Consider the following 23080-nt stretch of genomic DNA (forward strand, 5'->3'; position numbering starts at 1 on the left):
ATAGTTTGAGTACTTCATGCATGAACCGGCACATGGACATGAAGCATAAGTTGCAGTGGGAAGCTCAGTGTGCTACAATGCGGCCTAGCCGGCCGGGCCAACCACCGTCTGCCATATCTTGTGCATCCGCGGCCTCTTCATCCTCTGTGACTGGGGGGACAGCAGTCACACCTGTTTTGGGGCGCAGACCTGCCACCTCTTTACCCGCAACAGCCAGCGTGATTGGCAGGTCATCATTTTCTTTGGAGGTGGTAACACCAGCTGGTGTTGAGCGCTGTCCGACATCGATAGCACCACCTTTGGATCAAGGCAACCTAACATGTCCGCCTGCATCTTCCTCACAGACCGGCATTTTGCCGGGGACACCCTTATCAACCCCGTCTAAGCACAATAGCCAGCCCTCGGTCCCTCAGATGTGGACAAGTAAAAGACCATTTCCTCCTAGCCATGAGAAAGCTAAGAGGTTGAATTTCACCATCTGCAAGCTCTTGGCTAAAGAAATGCTGCCTTTCCGCCTGGTGGACACAGAGGATTTTCGAGACCTTATGTCCGTCGCAGTGCCCCAGTACCAGATGCCCAGTCGGCACTACTTCTCAAAGAAAGGTGTGCCTGCGCTCCACCAGCATGTCGCACACAACATCACCGCTTCTTTGAGAAACTCTGTGTGTGACAGGGTGCATTTCACCACAGACACTTGGACGAGTAGGCATGGACAGGGGCGTTACATGTCGCTGACTGGGCACTGGGTAACTATGGTGACAGCAGGACAAGGGGCTGCTGTCCAAGTCTTGCCGTCCCCACGAGTTGTGCGTCAATCCTCTTTATGTCAAAGTTCCTCCACTGCTCCTGCCTCCTCAACCTCCTCTCGGTCTTCCACCTGCACCCAAAGCCTGTCTGGTCATGCCACAAGCTTTCTAACTGCGCAGAAGGGATCCTGCACACCTCCTTACTATGCTGGCAGTAGGGCTCAACGTCATCAGGCGGTTTTTACATTGAAATGTCTGGGAAATGTGAGTCACACAGCTGAGGAGTTGTGGTCAGCTCTGGAGAACCAATTTCATGAATGGTTGTCTCCACTGGACCTGAAACCAGGGAAGGCCGTGTGCGACAATGCTGCAAACCTGGGTGCGGCCCTTCGCCGGGGCAATGTCACACACGTGCCTTGTATGGCTCACGTGTTGAACCTGGTTGTCCAGCAATTTTTAGCCCACTATCCCAGACTAGATGGCCTTCTGCAGAGGGCACGGTCGCTGTGTGCTCACTTCCGCCGTTCGCATCCCGCAGCTCAGCGACTTACATCTTTACAGAAGTCGTTGGGCCTGCCACTTCACCGGCTAAAATGCGATGTGCCTACCCGGTGGAATTCAACTTTGCACATGTTGCAGCGACTGTGGCAGCACCGACAAGCCCTGGTGCAATACGTTCTGACGTATAGCCTGGGCCAACGAGATTCAGAGGTGGGGCAAATCACGCTGGAGGAGTGGTCTCAGATCAGGGACCTATGCACCCTTCTGCACAGTTTTGAAATGGCGACGAAGATGTTTAGTGCTGACGATGCCATTATCAGCATGACTATTCCGGTGATTTACATGCTGGAGCACATGTTAAACAGAATTCGGAGTCAGGTGGTGGCACAAGAGGAGGTGGAGGAAGTAGAGGAGGAGGAGTTGTATGCGGAAGGGCTAACATCTGCAAGGTCCAGACGGTCGGCAGCACCAAGGCGGCAGGCATGTGAGGGTGGGGGAGATGGTTTTACCAGGGCGCATGGTAGCAGCCAAACTAGTGAGGAAGGTGCAGGAGCCCAGGAAGAAGTGGAGGACGAACTGATGGAAGACTCATCAGATGAGGGAGACCTTGATCACATTTCTGTTGTGCGAGGTTGGGGGGAGAGGACAGAGGAAGGAAGCATGATTGTTACCTCGCCACCAACACAACAGGGACTTGGTGCTCCTGGATGCGCAACACACATGAGTGCCTTCTTGCTGCACTACCTGCAACATGACCCTCGAATTGTGAGAATTAGAAATAATCCTGACTACCGGGTTGCCACACTGTTAGATCCCCGGTACAAAAGTAAATTTGCAGAAATTATTCCTGCCATAGAAAGGGATGCACGCATGCAGGAGTATCAGCAGAGACTGTTGCAGAATCTTACATGTGCTTTTCCACAAAATACCAGTGGTGCACGTAGTGAATCTCACAGTTCCAACTTGCGAACCGTGGGACCGTCAAGTGTTCAGCACTCAAACCGTAACAGAACCACAGTATCTGCTGGTAACATCAATTTTGCGGAATCATTTCACCACTTTTTTAGCCCATCCTTTGCAAGGCCACAGGAGACAAGAAGTCTGACACATAGTCAACGCCTAGAGACGATGGTACAGGAGTATCTCCAAGTAAACATTGAAGCCACGACTGTGTCACTGGACCCTTGCTCTTTTTGGGCTTCCAATCTGGATAAATGTCCGGAGCTAGCCACTTACGCCTTGGAGATCTTGTCATGCCCCGCAGCCAGCGTTCTGTCTGAACGTGTGTTCAGCGCTGCTGGTGGTGTGCTGACAGATAAGCGCACGCGGCTCTCCACTGATAATGTAGACAGACTCACGTTCATAAAGATGAACAAATCATGGATCCGAAACGACTTTTCTACCCCTGTGTCATCCTGGGGAGAGTAAAAGCTTGATGATTGGTTAAAATCACCCTACCAACCGTTTTAAGCTTTCAAATTACTAATCATGTTTATCTGTATCTTGGCTGGAAAATAATTTGGGCTTTGTAGCAGTGTGCAGCACTGATCCTATTAGGCCATCTATACTAAAGCTTTACCAGATTTAAAATTAATAATAATTTTTAGCTGCATCTAGCCCGGAAAATAATTTTGGGGCTCCGAGATGCGCAAGACACATAAGTGCCTTCTTGCTGCACTACCTGCAGCATGACCCTCATATTGTCAGAATTCGAAGTAATCATGACTACTGGGTTGCCACAATCTTAGATCCCCCAAACTTTTCGATCAACCTTTTCATTTTAATAAAGACCAAAAAAATGGTCATTTTTGAAATTATAAGCATTAGCAGGTTGTTAGAAACTGAAATCAAACAGTTTTCAACTCAAAACTTTATTCTAGGTGATGTTACATTTTCACATAGGACCCCTTGTTCGAAATGAGCTTCTGAACTCTCTCGTCCATTGAATTTGTCAGGTTTTGGATGGTTTCTGCTTCAATTGTTTTGCATGAGGACAGAATACCCTCCCAGAGCTGTTGCTTAGATGTGAACTGCCTCCCGCCATCATAGACACTCCTTTTAATGATGCTCCAAAGGTTCTGAATGGGGTACAGGTCAGGGGAGCATGGGGGTCACACCATAAGTTTGTCCCCTTTTATGCCCATATCAGCCAGAGATGCAGATGTTTTATGTGCAGCATGAGATGGTGCATTATCATGCAGAAAAATGATCTTGCTGTGAAATACACGGTTCTTCTTCTTGAACCATGGCAGGAAGTGCTGTTTGAGAAAATCCACATACATTATGGAGTTCATCTTTAGCGCCTTCAGGGATCCTAAAGGGGCCGACAATCTCTCTCCCCATGATTCCAGCCCAAAACATTACTCCACCTCCTCCTTGTTGGCGCTGTAGCCGTGTTTGCGTGGGGTGTCCATCATCCAGCCATCCTCCACTCCATCCATCTGGACCATCGAGCGCTGCACGGCACTCATCCGTGAACAAAACAGTTTTGAAATCAGTCTTCATGTAATGTTTGGCCCACTGGAGCCGTTTCTGCTTGTGTGAAGTGGATAGAGGAGGTCGACAGGATGGCGTATGCACAGCTGCAAACCTCTGAAGGACCCTGCATCTTGTTGTTCGGGGGACGTTGGAGGCACAAGCAGCTTCAAAAACTTGTCTGCTGCTATGACAAGGCTTTTTTGCCGCTGCTCTTTCAACCTGACGTAATTGCCTGTAGGAAAGAGTCCTCAATTTGCCCTTATCAGCACGCACACGTGTGTACTGTGAATCAGCTACATACTTCTTGATTGCCAAGACACTTCATCCTGATCATCGCACAATGTTGATTGTAGTCATGCCTTGACCTAAACACTCCACAATTTGTTGCTTCTCAGCAGCCGACACATCCTTTTTGTTTCCCATTTTGGCAGAAAATGTAGGCTGCTTAATAATGTGAGACAGCCTTCTTAAGTAGTCTTGCCTTTCATTGGACACACCTGCCAAACTAATTAGCACAGGTGTCTGCAATTGCTTACAGTGATATAAAGAGCCCTGACACACATCACCATCAATGAGTTTAACTGACAAACAAACAAATTCTTCCCTTATCACTCCTAAACACTTTTTGCATAATAATTTGGAAAGCAGTGTACATGTGCTTTTCCACAAAACACCAGTGGTTCACGTAGTGAATCTTACAGTTCTAACTTGCCAACCGTGGTCTGTATGGAGTTGTTCAATAAAGATAACATAGATGGGAGAGGTCTCTATGAATAGGAATTCCTAAGTATTTGATACCCTGTGAGGGCCAGGCAAAGGGAAAGTTGAACTGGATGGAATCCTATATGGATTTGGGGAGGGAGACATCGAGGGCCTCAGACTTCGCTGCATTGATTTTAAAATTTGACCATGTAACAAAGTGATCTATTTCAGCCATAACAGCATGGATGGATATATGTGATTGAGTGATATATACTAGGACATCATCAGCAAATAGAGAGCACTTGTACTCGGTGCCTCCCACCTCAATCCACCTAATATTGGGGTTATGGCGAATTGATGAGAGCAGGTGCTCCGTCACTAGGATGTATAAGAGAGGGGACAGAGGACATCCCTGCCTTGTCCCATTGGTGATTGTGAAAGGTGATGAAAATGTTCTGATGCACCCCCTGGGCCTTGGGACACCCGGAGTCGGACCCTTTTTGGTGGATGCTGGTGGTTGTAGTCTTCGTGGCGGCGACCCGGTTCCGTGGCTCAGGGTGGTCAAACCAGTGGCGGAACTATTTATGTGGTTTTGATGTTTAAATGTCCGACTACGCCACCCGTGGATTGCGGTCAGAGTGAACCGCCGCTGCAGGGCAGACCGCTGAGGCTGGTGTTGTGGGTGCAGCAGAGCGTAGCATAACTCCCCACGGGAGGAGTATAGCCTCAGGGCAGTGTATGCGGAGGATGGGGGTGATGGTGCAGGGCAGCAGCAGTAACGACACGGAGTCAGTGATGCAGTCCAGGGCCTTTACTCACAGTTCTTATTATCCAGACCACGTCTGCAGGTAACGGCTGCCCACGTCGTACTGTGCTCACCAGGTGAGGGGCTCAGACAACTCCCAAATAACTTTGGAGCGCTTCACAGGACCCCCTTTGTGTGTCCTTTGTCTGGCCTTTCTTACCAACCCTTCTGTCCGGCTGCCTCAGGCCTCCTCTTGGTAAACTTGGCGCCAGTTTCCCTGACCCTATGTGGTGCCTTCCTAGCGGGTGTAGCGAGGGGCTGCGCCACATAAAATGTCACAGCCTCCGGTTTCTAGCTGAGGGTCGTTTCCTGCCTCCACTAGTTTCGGGGACCGGTCTCCCCCTTTGGCCTGACCCCTCCACGCAGGTGGATTCGGGCGTGCGGTGGCGACTCGCCCGTCCGCACCCCTGGGATCCCTTCATTCCTCATTCCTGGAGCCTTCTCCGCTCCTCTTCCTTCCTTCTCCCTCTTCCAGGCCTGGGCCTCTGTTACTAGGCCCGCCTCCGGAGCAGAGCTCATGCAGAGCCCCTGCTCCCTGCCACTTCTGCTCAGACTTCTCTGCACTGAACTAAGATGGTGCCCACCTTTTATACTCCCTTCTCAATGCACCCAGGAACTGCTTCCTCCCTGCTCCTGCACTACAGGGTTCCCCTTCCTCAGTGTTCCCTCCCCCCACTCCAGCCAGGGACAGGGACTGTCGTGCCCATCTCAGAGGCATATTGGTCGCCCTGCCCCACGGCAATGTGGTGTAATGCATGCAGGTGTCGGGTCCTGATCCACACTCCATCCTTACCTGAGAGTGAGATATCACACCTCTGGGTGAGGTGCAATACCTCTGTAGCAACCGAGCCCTCAGGGTGCTACAGTTCCATCTATCTTCAGCCTAGGTGACGTATTGTGATACAGGGCCGTGATTTTGGCTATAAAAGGGTCCCCTAGACCCCTACCCCAAGCTTTTTAAGAGAATCATATATGGCGTGCCAGGAGACTCTATGGAATGCTTTCTCAGCATCCAACGAGAGTATCTAATTACAAATTTTTAACTGCATCTAGCCCAGGAAATACTTTGTGCCTAGTAGCAGTGTCTGCTAGTCAGCGGATTATCCCGGCTGTTAAGCAAGCTACACCACCTGTAGTTTAGACACTTAATTTTTTCAAAGGAAATGCTTCGGGACCATGGGATACTCAGTGAAGAGCATCAGGAGGCACCCCAAGGCATAGGGGCTGGGACTGGCAGTAGGATGCCTTGCGGTGGACAGCCGAGCTCGATCCTTATAAAAGCTTTTTAACTGCAGCAGCTTTAGTGGACGCTACTGGAGCTGGAATTACGCGGCTGCTGGCATGAGACTTGCCCTCCAATAGATCCTTGTAAATGGATTTAAAGTGTATTCATTCAAATTAGAGAGACAATTTAAATTAAAAAGCTTAGAGCTGCCTCCACCACAGGGGGGCTCGCTCGACCCACCAGCGGACAGGCACCAGTATTGGGAGAGGGGGGCTGGCCATCAGGGTTCACCGCGGCTCTGGCACAAACCCGGCGACACGGAGGTGGCACGGGCAGGAGCGGACTGGCCGTGTCGGCTTCTCACTTTTTGGATTTTAGAAGGGCATGACATGCCTATATCTGTGTCTCCCCCTCCTTTTACTCCTCCACCTCTTTTATTTTCGCATGACTATATGTACTTGTCACTTTTCCATGTGTTAGTTATGTCTTCTGAGCAGTTTGTCAGCTTTTGGACACCTTTGAAGGTGTTTTCTATGTGTTTCTATGTGTTTTTGTTTGCCTGCCATTGGTTTTAACGGTGTTCGAAGGTGTTCGACGAACAGTTCGACGAACAGTTCGGCGAACACACGGGTGTTCGACGAACCGAACCGAACTCGAACACTACGGGGGTGGCTCAACACTAGTTTCTAATGTATTCTATATCAGCTTCGTGACTTTTACTGTAACTATTCAGTGTAAGTATAATTTTTCAAACTGTTTTTAATGCACTGCTGTTAAATTATAGAGAAAGTCTGAAGCAAAAAGGGTTAATTTCACAAAATTTTAATAATGCCAGATGCAGCAGTCTGTTATTATAGCTCTATTTATTTTTTGTACCCTTCAAACCCCTAGAGTAAAGACGTCTTGTATAATTTCTGTTCCCCCATTCAGTTGGACTTTAACCAAACCCTAGACTTTATTTTCTGTGGTTCCACAATGCTTTGCTGAATAGTACGATATATGGAATTCATTAACGATTTAACTGCTTGTAGAAGCGGATTGTACCCACATGCACTGTGTGCACACGTTGTTATTCCAATGCCAACTGTTGGATTGCTCGACATATTGAACCAACACCATGCATGATAACATTGTGAGCATCAAAAAATCATTTACTCTTTTTCTCTATATACTGTCCCCCCTGATCTGGAGCTGAAGAAGTTAAAATGGCAATTCCTATCTTAGGGATATAGCTGCTACTGGACCTGATTATAATGCTATTTAACTCTTTCTTTTCCTAAGCATCCAGCTTGGTGATGCCAAGACCCTTTATTGTAATGATGATGTCTAAAGTCAATACACATAGGTTTTTGTAATCAAATATCTCTATATATCCCTGTATATACTGGATTTTACATGAAAGTCTATTTAAGTCTATTTAGGTCTCAAAGTATTTCAATTCCATGCCATGATATTATGCTAGGATTCTGGAAATTTCCAGCTCGTGCTGACATTAGATATCAGTCCTGAAATAACGGTGTATATTGTGTCTCAAATACTTAGATTCTTGTGGGGAACTGGAAATTCCAATGTTTGCTACTAGATGTCAGACACAATTACAGTAAGGCAGCTGTATAATGTTCAGGCCTACTTTATCCTTAAAGGACAAGTTTTTTAAAGTTTCCACTGAAATTAACTCATGTAAAAACATCTAAATTAGATGTACAGAACAGTTTTGCATGTAGGGCACCGAGTGGGGGAGGAGGGCAACGGTCCGGTCAGGGCTTGGGGTATTTTGTATTAGATAATGCATGGAATTCCTGTTTTTTGCTTTGCTTTAAACTATTACGTTCTCATTTTAATCCTGAATAATAGACTAAAGGAACTAAATTATGTAAACTACAACAGAGCAAAGGCCAGAGCTGCAGAGATTCAATACATTTTGCATATCAGTGTATTTATTTATTTATTTAATTTTTTTACATGTTTGATAGGGGATTCAAATTTTTATTTTTTTTGTATATTTTAAAAAATGTGTTTCTTCTACTTTACCTTCGCCCTATTTTTTATTCATCTTAGGAACTTGAACCTGTGATTGTCTGATCGCTTGTACTATATACTGCAATACCACAGTATTGCAGTATATAGTGAAAATCTCAATCTCCTTTGAGTTTTAGTGGAGGACGAAGATGACAGCGATGAGGGTCTTCAGCAGGCCCTCATCTGTGATAATAACCCTTTGATTGATAGCAGCATCTAAATGGTTAACAGCATATAGCAGCTATATGTGACCTCCCGCACCATCCAGTTTCATCTGCGTCACGTACAGTGATTTGTATTGGTGATTACCAAATGGAGGTTTGAGACAGTGATTGGTCCATGTACATAGGGTATATACAGAAGGCGTTTCTGGCTGGCCGCCAATAGTATCTGTGTCCCTTCCCCTGATGACACCGTGTAAACATGTAGGGGGGACTATATTTTAATAATTTGCCCTGTTTTGCATATAAACTATGGCACCCGAGATGCCGTTTATTCAAGAATAGTAGCAATAATTGCTCAATATAAAGAGTCTAATTAGCAAACTGGAGGCAAAGAAACTTTTAATCGGTTTATTTCTACACCCTCATATATGTATATACTGTAAAAAAATAAAATTTTTAGGTCCTGTTAGTGAGGGATATTTAGTGGGGGTTCTCCCCTTTTGGTATGTAGCATATAGCAGCATCTAAATGGTTAATAGGCTTGACAGCGGTATTTAAATGGTTAATCATCGCTGCTTGCTTTATATTTAATATAGTCGCATGAGCTGTATGTACAGTGGTGTGAGAAAGTGTTTGCCCCCTTCCTGATTTCTTATTCTTTTGCATGTTTGTCACACTTAAATGTTTCAGATCACAAAACAAATTTAAATATTTGACAAAGAAAACACAAGTAAACACAAAATGCAGTTTTTAAATGAAGGTCTTTATTACTAAAGGAAAAATAAATTCAAATCTACAGGGCTCTGTGTGAAAAAGTGATTGCCCCCTAAACCTAAGAACTGGTTGGGCCACTCTTAGCAACAACAACTACAATCAAACATTTGCGATAACTGGCAATGAGTCTTTTACAACGCTCTGGAGGAATTTTGGCCCACTCATCTTTGCAAAATTATTGTAATTCCGCCAGATTGGAGAGTTCATGAGCATGAACCACCTTTTTAAGGTCATGCCACAGCATCTCAATCGGATTAAGGTCAAGACTTTGACTAGGCCACTCCAAAGTCTTAATTTTGTTTTTCTTGTGCCATTCAGAGGTGGACTTGCTGATGTGTTTTTGATCATTGTCCTGCTGCATAACCCAAGTGCACTTCAGCTTGAGGTCACGAACAGATGGCCGGACATTCCCCTTCAGGATTTTTTAGTAGACATCAGAATTCATGGTTCCATTTACCACAACAAGTCTTCCAGGTCCTGAAGAAGCAAAACAGCCCCAGCCCATAACACTACCACCACCATACTTTACTGTTGATATGATATTCACTTTCTAAAATGCTGTGTTACTTCTATGCCAGATGTAATGGGACATATACCGTCCAAAAAGTTCAACTTTTGTCTCATCAGTCCTCAGAGTATTCTCCCAAAAGACGAGCCATTATATTCTTTTTTGCTCAGCAGTGGTGTGATGACACAGCTTTTAATCTTAATTATCCAGACGTCTAAATACATAGGCCAGGAGAAATACATTATTATCTTTATGTTGACTTTTGAATTTATGTGTTTTTATTTGGTAGGTCAAGAAAGACAGCAACTCAGGGTCTTTGAACAATGATGTTTGCTAATATGCTAATTACATATTGTACTAGGCCAGCTAGTTTGTTGACTTGCAGAAGCAGTGGGATACAAACTATGCAAATTGATTAAATGCTCAAACAATGAGACATGAGCCCATGACACCTTTCCCCCTGACCTGTGAATGATGATCTGAGCCACAGATGTAAATATAAAAAGGGATTTCTATCATACTGCAAAGAGAATCGGAGAGACTCTTCAGAACAGCAGCTAGGACACATGACTCCATCAGGAGGGATACAGATTTGACTTTACAGGATGTCAGCTTAGGGGATACTGGCCCCCAACTGAAGGGATACAAATCTGCTCCTTTGACCATCACTGACCCTATGGAGACATTTGGGGAAGCTACAATTGTGCCCCTCTGGTGACCTGGTCCCATGGATATGTTCTGAGAAGCCAGGCTGGGATCATCCGGTCGCCTGGCCCCATGGAGACGTTTGTGAAAGCCAGGATTGTGACCCTCCGGGTCACCTGGTCCCATGGATATGTTTGGAGAAGCCAGGTTGGTACCATCCGGTCACCTGGCCCCAAGGATATGTTGGGGTGGCCAGGTTGGAACCCTCCGGTCACCTGGAACTCATGGATACACTCAGAGAAAGCCAGGTTGGGACCATCCGATCACCTGGTTCCATGGATATGTTCAGAGAAGCCGGGGTGGGACCCTCGGGTCTCCTGACCTGGTACCTTAGTGGACTGTCAGCTTCCTAAGCTTGCCTCTACCTCCTCTCTGTGGGTGTCCACCTAAAGTGGGGTGCCACTGGTTGAGGTAGTTGGCCCTGGAAGTCCCAAAGTCACAGCTGCACTATTCCCGGCGGGCCAGCGGAATTGTGAGACTGTGTAATTTTGCATCATCTTGGGTATTTGCTGGGACTGTTCTATATGTTTATTGTCTGTTTGGTGGTTCAATAAACTATTGCCACACTGTTTTACCCTCACCCTGTGTTGTCTGAGTAGTATTATGCCCACGGAAGACCCCGTGGTTTTCGTCTTGGAACTCTGCCATGCATGCCATTTTTGCCCAGTCTCTTTCTTATAGTGGAGTCATGAACACTGACCTAACTGAGGCAAGGGACGCCTGCAGTTCTTTGGATGTTGTAGTGGGGTCTTTTGTGACCTATTGGATGAGTCGTCGCTGCGCTCTTGGGGTAATTTTGGTCGTCCGGCCACTTCTGGGGATAGGTTTACCATTGTTCCCTGTTTTCACTATTTGTGGATAATGGCTCTCACTGGGGTTCACTGGAGTCCCAAAGCTTTAGAAATGGCTTTATAATCTTTTTTTTAGACTGATAGATCTCAATTACTTTGTATCTCATTTGTTCCTGAATTTCTTTAGATCGCAGCATGATGTCTAGCTTTTGAGAATATTTTGGTCTACTTCACTTTGTCAGGCAGGTCCTATTTAAGTGATTTCTTGATTGAGAACAGGTGTGGCAGTAATCAGGCATGTGTGTAGGAAGAGAAATTGAATTCGGCTTCCCAAAGATGTGATAAACCACAGGTAATTTATGTTTTAAGGTGGGGGAGGGGGGGTGATAACTTTTTCACACAGGGCCCTGTAGGTGTGGATGTCTTTTTCCCTTAATAATAAAGACTTCATTTTAAAACTGCATTCTGTGTTTACTTGTGTTATCCTTGTCAAATATTTAAATTTGTTTTGTGATCTGAAACATTTAAGAGTGACAAACATGCAAAAGAATAAGAAATCAGGAAGGGGGCATTTTTTCACACCACCGTAGATGGATTTAGCTCCTAAATCCCCAACACATGCAGTCACTCCAGCGTGGATGTACAGTTACACCCATATACGCGAAGGGAGTAAAGAGGTTGTCCAGCCAGATAAAGGCATGTATTTAATGCCAACCTGTCAGCACATCCAACTACGGTACATTGACCCGCTTCCAGTGTAATTCCAGCTCAATTTGAATATTGCCACTACAGCAGATTACTCCTGACTAGTACATCGGATCTCTATAAATAAGGTGTCATTTACATTGGGGGACAAGAAACTATGCAGCCATACCATTATTTCCATATGTAAAAATGTGCTGATGTTCCATTTACCTACAGTATAAACTTAGTTCAATAGCTAATCCTTCTTTGTTACTGCATCTGACATGATGGAGAAGGAGGCTGACTTAGCTAATGAACCAAGTCTGACAGTGAGCCACCTCCAAGCATGTCACTAGTTATGTGTCAACACAGAGAGGAAGGGAAAGCTCTCATTCTATGTCAACAGACTTTGTCAGCTATATTGATATGCCACTTTAGTATTCTGCATGAAATAGCAATTCTGGGGTATATTTTCTTAGATCTTTGTATTGTGACATTCCTCTGTTATTCCTCCTGAAATTATAGAAATAAGTTGACAATTGAATCTTACAGTTCTCTTTGTCAATGGGTCATATCTTTACGCAGTGTCTTATCAGTGCTCTGATGATCATTGAGACAAAGTGGAGTGTAACACTTAGTTATTTATTAGTCATACATTTCTAGAAGGAATAAAAAAGGGACTGGGCAATGCACAATTCAAAGTAAAGGTGCTGCTGATTTTTTTTTTAATGGTGATTGCAAATATTTTCAAACACTGACATGCAATGAGAGTTAATGGGCTTCTTTAAAGGGTTTATTCCATGACAGATATTTAAAACCTTTTCACAGGACAGGTGATACATGTATGGTCTCTGAGACCCCCACTATACAAGAGTCTTGGGTATAAATGGATGGGTGACCATGCGTGTACGATACTAATATCAAAGTCTATGGCAGTGTTTCCCAAACTCCAGTCCTCACGACCCCCAACAGATCATGTCTTCTGGAATTCCTTAGTATTGTACAGTTGATGTAATCATTATCAAGGCAGCAGAAATGACCACAGATTCTCACCTGTGTAGTACTAAGGAAATCCTGAAGACATGATGTGTTGGGGGCCGTGAGGACTGGAGTTTGGGAAACACTGGACTATGGGATAGACATAGCTAGCCAAGTCACAGCATCAGTCCTGGAGACTTTGGAGTGCTAGAAGGCATGTGTTACTACTGCTCCATTCATATGCTCCTGGAACGAATGTATAGTGCCCCAATTCTAATTATCGGCGGGGTCCCAGCGGACACACATTTATAATGTGTCCTGTGGATTGGTGGTAAATGCTGGCATTGGGATAATCCCTGTAAGCATGTCTAATAACATTTTCGCCTTGTTTTCGCGCAGCCGTCCTAATGCAATCCCGTTCTGCCACATTGTTATCCACTTTATGTTTTTTTTTACACTGTTTATTTTTCTTGTACAACATTTTCCGTGCAAAATGAATGACAACGCTCATTTCCATTTCTTATTCAAGAAGAGCTTTGATGAAGATACACTTCATAGTGTAAGTAATGTCTAATCTGCAGATTTTTCTTTGTCTTTCAAAGACTGATTTACAATATGGACTCCATTCACTAAAGAGCAAATTAGTGAGGCGAATTTGAGTTTATGTATATACAGTATCTATTCACACACTGTACATGATCAGACTGAACTTTCGCCCACATACCACAGCTCATGTTGGGCATGTAGGCAACAATCTCATCATTGATAACTAAATCAGTGCTTCACAAATACAGTAATGCTGACATCTTTCCGTACTACCTTAAACTTTACATGAAATAGACAATACATTGGTTATAATAGCTCTTCTGGTAGTAAGTGGTATAGAAAAATACAGCAGGGCTGTATTTTACATTTCCTGAAGCTGTCCTGTTTGCAAGCATGTACCAACATATGCAATGTCGGCAGGTAGGACATAAATTTTACGCCCATGTCTCATCCGTGTGTCTGTATTTTATGCCCATGCCTCATCCGTGTTTCTGTATTTTATGCCCATGCCTCATCCGTGTTTCTGTATTTTACGCTTATGTCTCATCCGTGTGTCTGTATTTTACGCCCATGTCTCATCCATGTGTCCATATTTTACGCCCATGTCTCATCCGTGTGTCTGTATTTTAGGCCCATGCCTCATCAGTGTGTCTGTATTTTACACTTATGTCTCATCCGTGTGTCTGTATTTTACACTTATGTCTCATCCGTGTGTCCATATTTTACGCCCATGTCTCATCCGTGTGTCTGTATTTTATGGCCATGTCTCATCCGTGTGTCCATATTTTATGCCCATGTCTCATCCGTGTGTCTGTATTTTATGGCCATGTCTCATCCGTGTGTCTGTATTTTTTCGCCATATCTCATCTGTGTGTCCGTATTTTACGCTTATGTCTCATCCGTGTGTCCATATTTTACGCCCATGTCTCATCTGTGTGTCCGTATTTTACGCCCATGTCTCATCCGTGCGTCCGTATATTATCGCCATGTCTCATCTGTGTGTCCGTATTTTATCGCCATGTCTCATTCTCATCCGTGTGTCCGTATTTTCTGCTTATGTATCATCCGTGTGTCCGTATTTTCATCTTATGTATCATCCGTGTCCGTATTTTCCGCTCATGTATCATCCGTGTGTCCGTATTTTCCGCTTGTGTATCATCTGTGTGTCCGTATTTTACGCTTATGTATCATCTGTGTCCGTATTTTCCGCTCATGTATCATCCGTGTGTCCGTATTTTCCGCTTATGTATCATCTGTGTCCGCATTTTACGCCCATGTCTCATCCGCGTGTCCGTATATTATCGCCATGTCTCATCTGTGTGTCCATATTTTATCGCCATGTCTCATCTGTTTCCGTATTTTATCGCCATGTCTCATTCTCATCCGTGTGTCTGTATTTTCCGCTTATGTATCATCCGTGTGTCCGTATTTTCTGCTTATGTATCATCCGTGTGTCCGTATTTTCCGCTTATGTAACATCCGTGTGTTCGTATTTTCCGCTTATGTATCATCCGTGTGTCCGTATTTTCCGCTTATGTATCATCCGTGTGTCCGTATTTTCCGCTTATGTATCATCCGTGTGTCCATATTTTATGCTTATGTATCATCCGTGTGTCCATATTTTACGCTTATGTATCATCCATGTGTCCGTATATTATCGCCATGTCTCATCTGTGTGTCCACATTTTATCGTCATGTATCATCCGTGTGTCCGTATTTTACGCTTATGTATCATCCGTGTGTCCATATTTTATCGCCATGTCTCACTTGTTTGTCCATATTTTACGTCCCTGTGATATCCTGTGGCATTCGTATTTATATTTCAAGAGTTTAAAATGGACATGATCAAATACAGTTTCCTTCTGTTAGTAATGATGGCAATGTAAAAATGGTATACCATATAGATGATCCGAATGAGATCCCATTTTTTTGCACACCTATAGACTTGAATAGGCGAGTCTCGTCCGAAATATGGAAGAGAATAGTGCATTCTTCCATTTTTTTCACATGCAAGTGGCCTATTGAATTATTTTGGTCAGTGTACCGTTTGACTTTTACTTGGACAGCACATGTCCATATAATACGCTCGTATGAAAGACTTGTAATGCTGGTTTAAAGCTGTCAGAGAAATCAGGGGTGGGAATGAAAAATGTCCTTTCATAACTAAATAATAAATTATTCATATAATTTATGTAAGGCGACATGCACAGTTTATATGTGCTTCATTGAAGGTCATTACATCATTGACCTACTATACCTACTACAGTAGAAACTACGTTCTTTATAGATACTTGTATATATAGTGATAGGTTCAACACTGCATTTAACATGTTGGTACCTCTATAAGACCTACCGTATATTCCGGCGTATAAGACGACCTGGTGTATAAGACGACCCCCCTACTTTCCTGTTAAAATATAGAGTTTAGGATATATTCACCGTATAAGACTACCCCTTTTCCAACGCATACCAAACACCGGTAAAAATTAAAAAAAAACAGATTTGAATTTAACATGGTCCTTTTTTAATTTAAATTCTTATGACATGCAGGTATATAGCAGGAAAACTGTCACTCATAAACATATTAAAATAGGGGGGACCCCACGTCATTTTTTGGGGGGGTCCCCCATTCTAATAGCTAGTAAAGGCTAGGTATTCAGCTGGGGGCTGATATCAGTAGCCTGGGAAGCTCCGTGGGTATTACCCTCTTCCCAGACTTCAAACATCTGCCCCAGCCGTCTGCTTAACCTCCGCTAGAGACTATAATGATGGTGGATCCCACGCCAATTTTCTTTTTAAAAAATCCTTTATTTTAACACTAAATGACAATTGAGGGGTTAATAAAGATGCAGTCCCTAAATTATTATTAATTTTGTAATTAATTTTTCCCAAAAATGTTGACGTGGGCTTCGCCATATTTTTGTGTCCAGCCAGGTACAGCAGGCAGGAACGGGCTGTCCCCAACCACCAGCTGCCTATTTGTACCTGGCCGGACACAACAATATAGGGAAGCCCTTTTTTTTTTAATTATTTCATGAAATAATTTAAAAAAAAAAGACGTGGGGCTTCGCCCTATTTTTGTGTCCAGCCAGGTACAACTAGGCAGCTGGGGGCTGGAATCTGCAGCGCAGGGAGGCCCAAGCTTTCTGGCCCCCCCCCCCCCGCTGCAAATTGCAGTCCGCAGCCACCCCGGAAAATGGCGCGTTCATAGAAGCGCCATCTTCTGGCGCTGTACCCAACTCATCCAGGGCCCTGGTGCGGTGGCTCACTGGGTAATAAAGGGGTTAGGGCCAGCTTGGTATTATCGCTGGCCCTAAGCCCGAAATTCATGGGGTCACGCCAATATTAGACATGACCACCATGAATTTCTAGTAAAGTAATTAAAAAAAAACACAAACACCCAGAATAAAGTCCTTTAATTGAAATAAAGACACAATTTTTTAATGTTCTAAATTAAACCATACTTACAGTCACGCCCATTCCAGCTGAAGCCAACGATCTCCTGCAATAAAAGTAAAATAATAAAGCCACCTCATCCTTACCTCTCCATGGTTCCCAGGACCGGTCCAGCTCTGCTACATTCACATGACAGGCTGCACCGCAGCAGAACGCTGCCGTTCAGCTTGCCATGCGGCAGACACTGAGAAGCGCAGGCTTGCTTGTGCTCCTCAGTGTCTGACTGTGACGGCATCCAGATGAGCCGAGATCATGTCCAATGAACTCGGCTCACCTCATGCACGTCACTGACAGCGTGGGAAAATTCTCCTGCTCCCCGCATGCGCAGTAGAAGTTTCCCACGCTGTCAGTGACGGACGTCCAGGAGGTGAGCTGAGTTCATTGTCGGCTCATCTGGATGCCGTCACAGCCAGACACTGCAGAGCGCAAGCATGCCTGCGCTTCTCAGTGTCTGCGGGATGACAGGCTGGATGGCAGCGTTCTGCTGCGGTCCAGCCTGTCATCTCGATGTAGCAGAGCTGGAGCTGTCCTGGGAACCATAGAAAGGTAAGGATGAGGTTGCTTTATTATTTTACTTTTATTACAGGAGATCGTTGGCTTCAGCTGGAATGGGCGTGATGGTAAGTATGGTTTAATTTAGAACAATAAAGAATTGTGTGTTTATTTCAATTAAAGGACTTTATTCTGGGTGTTTGTGTTTTTTTTAACTTTTACTATGGGGTTAGTAATGGGGGTGTCTTATAGACGCCTCTCCATTACTAACCTGGGCTTGATGTCAGCTGGCATTATAAGCTGACATCAACCCCAGCCCTATTACCCCCTGCCACCGCACCAGGGCAGTGGGAAGAGCGAGGCTAAGTGCCAGAATTGGCGCATCCTATGAATGCGCCATTTCTGGGGCGGCTGACGGATGGTGTTTCTAGCCTGGGAGGGGGCCAATATTCATGGCTCCCTTCCTGGGCTATTAATATCAGCCCCCAGCTGTCTGCCTAGCCTTTGCTAGCTATTAAATTAGGGGGGACCCCACGTCATTTTTTTTGGGGGGTCCCCCATTTTAATAGCTAGTAAAGGCTATGTATTCAGCTGGGGGCTGATATTAGTAGCCTGGGAAGCTCCGTGGGTATTACCCCCTTCCCAGGCTTCAAACATCTGCCCCAGCCGTCTGCTTAACCTCCGCTAGAGACTAAAATTAAGGGGAACCCCACGCCAATTTTTTTTAAAATAAATCCGTTATTTTAACACTAGATGACAAGTACAGTAACCAGCACTGTCACTGTACTTCATATATGTGTGACTGACATGTTTCTATCTATCTAATCTATGTGTGATGCTCTATCTTTCTGTTATAAATTGTCGGGTACAGATGCTGAATTGCCGGCCGGCTTTCTTAAAGAGACGGTGCATGAAAACACTATTATTTTTTTTAATAAATCCTTTACACTAAATGACAAGTACAGTAAGCAACACTGTCACTGTACTTCATATATATTTGACTGACATGTTTCTATCTATCTAATCTATGTGTGATGCTCTATTCTTTCTATTCTAAATTGTCGGGTGCCGGCTTATGCCGCTGCTGAATTGCCGGCTTTTCATATATTGTCACAGAAGCGATGCGAACTTCCCTGCTCCGGACACAGCGCAGCGCTTCTGTGACAAGTGAAAGCTGTCGGCACAGAAGCCCTGCGCTGTGTCCGGAGCAGGAAATACGCAGCGATGTGTCAGTTTCAGCACAGAAGCGCTGACTGTCTGGACCTACCGCCGCCGTATTTTAACTCCCTCCACCTTATATTAACTCCGACATGGCAGGGATACGGCCACGGCAGCTTATTTACACCCCCAGAGTATCCCCGCATGTCAATTTCTGAAAGTTCAAAAGCATTACCGGCGTATAAGACGACCCCAGACTAGACAGAAGATTTTTCAATCTTCAAAAGTCGTCTTATACGCCGAAATATACGGTATATCCACAGGATATTATTAAGTTCTCTGAAATTATGATCAGTTGACACCTCTACCCGTAAACTTCACAACTTCAGCTACTGTTCCTTCATTAGAATTTTATATTCTATTTCCTTTTCCTTCCTTTTTCGCACCTTTTACAATATGACCTCTCTACACCTTTTCACCATCCCCTTCCTTTACGCAAGTGCTATTCTCAAATTTTCTGTTATTTTGTTAACTGTAATCTAGATCATGCCAACCGATCTTTCTTTTCACTGAATTGAAAAAACTTGATGTTGATGAACTCTAAAAAAAAAATCTTTTTAAATTGAATTTTCAGCTATAGTTGGGGATTTCATATACCTTAAACTGGCCATAGATATGAAAAAGCTGAACGTTTGCTGTCAGACATTTATCTCTCCCGACCCCACATCCACATGAGCACTCAGCTCAACTGAAGATTCCTGTGTTTTTGACATAGAGAACTGCTGCTAGACTCCTGACAGCGGCTTCTCTCCCCTGAAAACAGAAAGGGGAGCATTGAAAATCCAACTGGTCGATCCTTTTCTCGTAATCCAGAGGCCCTTATAAATATTAGATGGTCAGCCATTGCCCCCGAAATCTGCAGGTTCAGCAGATATTCATGTAATGTTTATGAGGGGCCTTTAGACTATTGACTTAAAGAGAATCTGTCACCAGGTTTTTGCTGCATCGTCTGAGAGCAGCATGAAGTAGGAAAATAGACCCTGATTCCTACTATGTATCACTTAATTTTCTGGGTGCAGCAGTTGTGATACAATCAGAGTTCTTAGATGTAGCAGAGCTCAGAAAGCTAACCCTGCCCCCACCAAGCTCTCTATGTACACAGTCTACTGACAGTGAGCTGTATGGTGGAGGGGGTGGAGTCAGACGACTTAGCACAAGGTAACTAGTGAGGGCAATGATAATGTCCTGGTGATAAAACCTTTATTGTAAGTAAACAACTGCACACAGCCTAATAAGTGACACATCGCTGAATGCAGTGTTTTAACCCCTACCTCATGCTGTCCGCAGATTACATAGCAACAACCTGCTGACAGATTCCCTTTAAGGCATCATTACACGTTAGATAGCTATTTACCCTGAAAACGTTTGGCTTGGCCTAGCTCTCCTGTATTTTCTGTGGGAGAGATACCATGAGACTTCTCTGGCAGCAGCTTATCTCACAGAGAATAAAAGGATCGACTGTTGGAAATCCAACAAGCCGAATTCTTCTCTCCTCCGACATCATGTGGGAGAGAGGGATCTGACAGTTCTGTCTGATTTTAGTCTGAAGTGTATGGGGGCCTTTAGAGGCCTTCTATTCTACCCTTACCCATCAAGCCAAACATTTCTTAGTGGAATGAATATTACCATAAAGCTCTATCTCACAATTATTCGTGCAATTTATCCAATACTGTAAACATACTTTTTGATATGTGATTTTATATACAGTAATTATAAAATGTAATTACCCTAGAGCATGGATGAATACATTTGGTGATATGTGCCATTAGTGGCTATCTTGCACATTTTTGAAGATGGCCTGCTCTAGGTAGATATACAGATGTGCAATCTTCATTCCTGGCTTCTGCCTACAGCTCCATTTCTGCTCTGTGCTTGAAACAGGAGAGTTTTTCCTGTATTTGCATATCACCTGTGTTGTGTGTGAAGAAGGTTTGATTGACTGGCTCATGTCTATAGCTAAGCCAGCCCCCTTCTCTCTCTATGCATTGGCAGTGACAGAGAAGGAGGCTGGCTCAGCCATGTAAATGAGCAGCCTCCCTCACGCAGCGCTGATAACATGACGGCACAGGTCAGGAAAATAAGCTGCTGAACCCATGATCTGAGAAGATAGCTGAAGATAGAAGTAGTTATAATATAAGTTGTATAACTTAGGATTGTATGCATATGCATTATTTAACTTTAACCACTCTGAGAAATATTTGATGATTTGAAAATATTTTCTATCTAGTACTTTTTTTTTTTAGAATGATTTGCCACAGTATGAATATACACGTACATATTTCACTTATACCAACTTATTTTTCGGCCCATTTCTTTGGTTTTGCTTTAGTTTTTTTGTACTTTGTACATACAGGGGCCTGACTCCCCATTTTTGGGCTCAACATTTTGTCTATATAGCTTTACATGGGCAGGTGTCTGAACACTTAAAGGGGTATTCCCATCTCCAAGATCCTATCACAATATGTAGTAAGTGTAATAATAATAACATTAGCAAATATCTCCAATTAGAAATGTAGTATCGTTTTTCTGATTCACTATATCTCTTTCTTCATGTGCAGGCATTGCAGGACCTTGGGTATCCATGGTTATGACCACTAGCAACTAGCTAACTGTCACTATATCAGTGGTCATAACCATGGATACCAAAGGTCCTGCAATACCCAGCACATGAGGAAAGAGACATAGCAAATCAGAAAAACTATACTACATGTCTAATCAGAGGTATGTGCTAATATTCTTCTTATTACACCTACTACACATTGGGATAGGATCATGAAGATTGGAATACCCCTTTAAGGCCTGCTCTGCCCTCGTCTATTTTGAGGTCTGCTGACACATAGCGAGGTGAACTACAAGAGTTAGGGTCCATTCTAATTGTGTACACCTTGTCACAGCGGGATGGCTTTTATGCTCTTTTCATCAAAATAGTGTGAACTATGGTAAGTACCCTATGTTTTACTATGTACTATTATTTACTGCGGGATATTTATTTTTATCCTAGGTTTAGAATGAATTTGGTTGTTCTTTTTGTCATCAGTTGGACAACGTCAATTACAGATGGGCACAAAACCAAAGATTCTCAATAATTCTTCAGGGATTTATGGTAAGTTTGGTTATCATGGTGGTCCCGGTGTTGAAGCCATATACCGGATACTAAAATGTGGGTGTATTTCAGCCATCTGAAACCAACCTTGCTTGAAACATCTTGACTACACATGTGCTTCTCAGCGTCAAAATTGTATGCATATTAATGTGTGTAGTGAGAGATGAGACAGGGCACATACATTTTGCATAATATCCATATTATTCTCTCTGTATGTGTGGTTATACATGTTATGTGTCCAAATTAAAAATACTTTCTATTTTGTTCTCATGGGAGGGTGCAGTTACAACAATAACGTGTTCAGTCCCTTTGACCAAACTAATTGTCCCCTTGCCACAGGAGAAAACATTGTATAACATTATATAATGCTGCTCTCAGTTTGGCCACAGGATCAGAAATACATGTGTGCCTTTACATACACAGATGCACACACATTCACGTGCTTGCCTTTCAGTAGCACAGGCTTTCCAATGACAGCTCGCCAGTGTTTTGTTTAATTGCATGCCAAATACCTCTAGCCTGGGGGCATTTCCCATAGAGATGAAAAAGCCCTTGTTTCCAATCCCAAAAGACTGTTAACAGTTACACTGCCAGCAAAAGTGACAACAGGCATCTTTTAGCCTTGAGGAAGCAGTATGGGATAGCTGAAGGTTTTAACAAGTTCTCCAGTTTTGCTTCATGCGAGATTTTCAGACTGTAGGAGGAATGTGTCTGTAATCAGGGATCGGACAAGGTATCTTGACGTCCTAGGTACATCATATAAATGTCGCCCCCCATATCTAGCATCACATCCCAACTCCCCCTGCCCTGCAAGAATGGGTCTGACAAAAAGGTACTCCCAGCATTCACAGCTCCCCCTCAACACACCAGAGAGTAATGGCCCATTTAGATGAGTCAATAATGGGTGAAGGAGTGGGTGAACGAGCATTCTTATTTCTGACTATTAGTTCTTGTAAGGAGGCCAATGAACACTTGATGAAGGAGCAAATTACTCATTTGTCGGGTGAAACAATTTTTATGAAAGCTTTAGAAGCATAGTTCTCAGCAGCACATCGTCCTGTGTAAACAGGACATATGCTGCCGATTGTATGCACACAGAATGATCGTATTAATCCATACCCCACTAAAACCTCCCAAGAATAAGTCTGACTGCCTGGTAGCTCTAGCATTCCTCAACCATCATTA

The 23080-nt window shown here is 43.9% G+C and overlaps 1 protein-coding gene across 1 annotated transcript in view; it reads right to left on the reverse strand.

The window, feature by feature from the left end:
* Positions 1-23080, reverse strand: part of RUNX3 (RUNX family transcription factor 3) — a 238170-nt gene that overhangs the window by 23570 nt on the left and 191520 nt on the right. The gene's annotated exons all lie outside the window — the stretch shown is intronic.

Source organism: Phyllobates terribilis, unplaced genomic scaffold (genome assembly GCF_046119375.1).
Source record: "Phyllobates terribilis strain yellow unplaced genomic scaffold, ASM4611937v1 Scaffold_2__4_contigs__length_985480577, whole genome shotgun sequence".
NCBI classification, from domain to species: Eukaryota; Metazoa; Chordata; class Amphibia; order Anura; family Dendrobatidae; genus Phyllobates; species Phyllobates terribilis.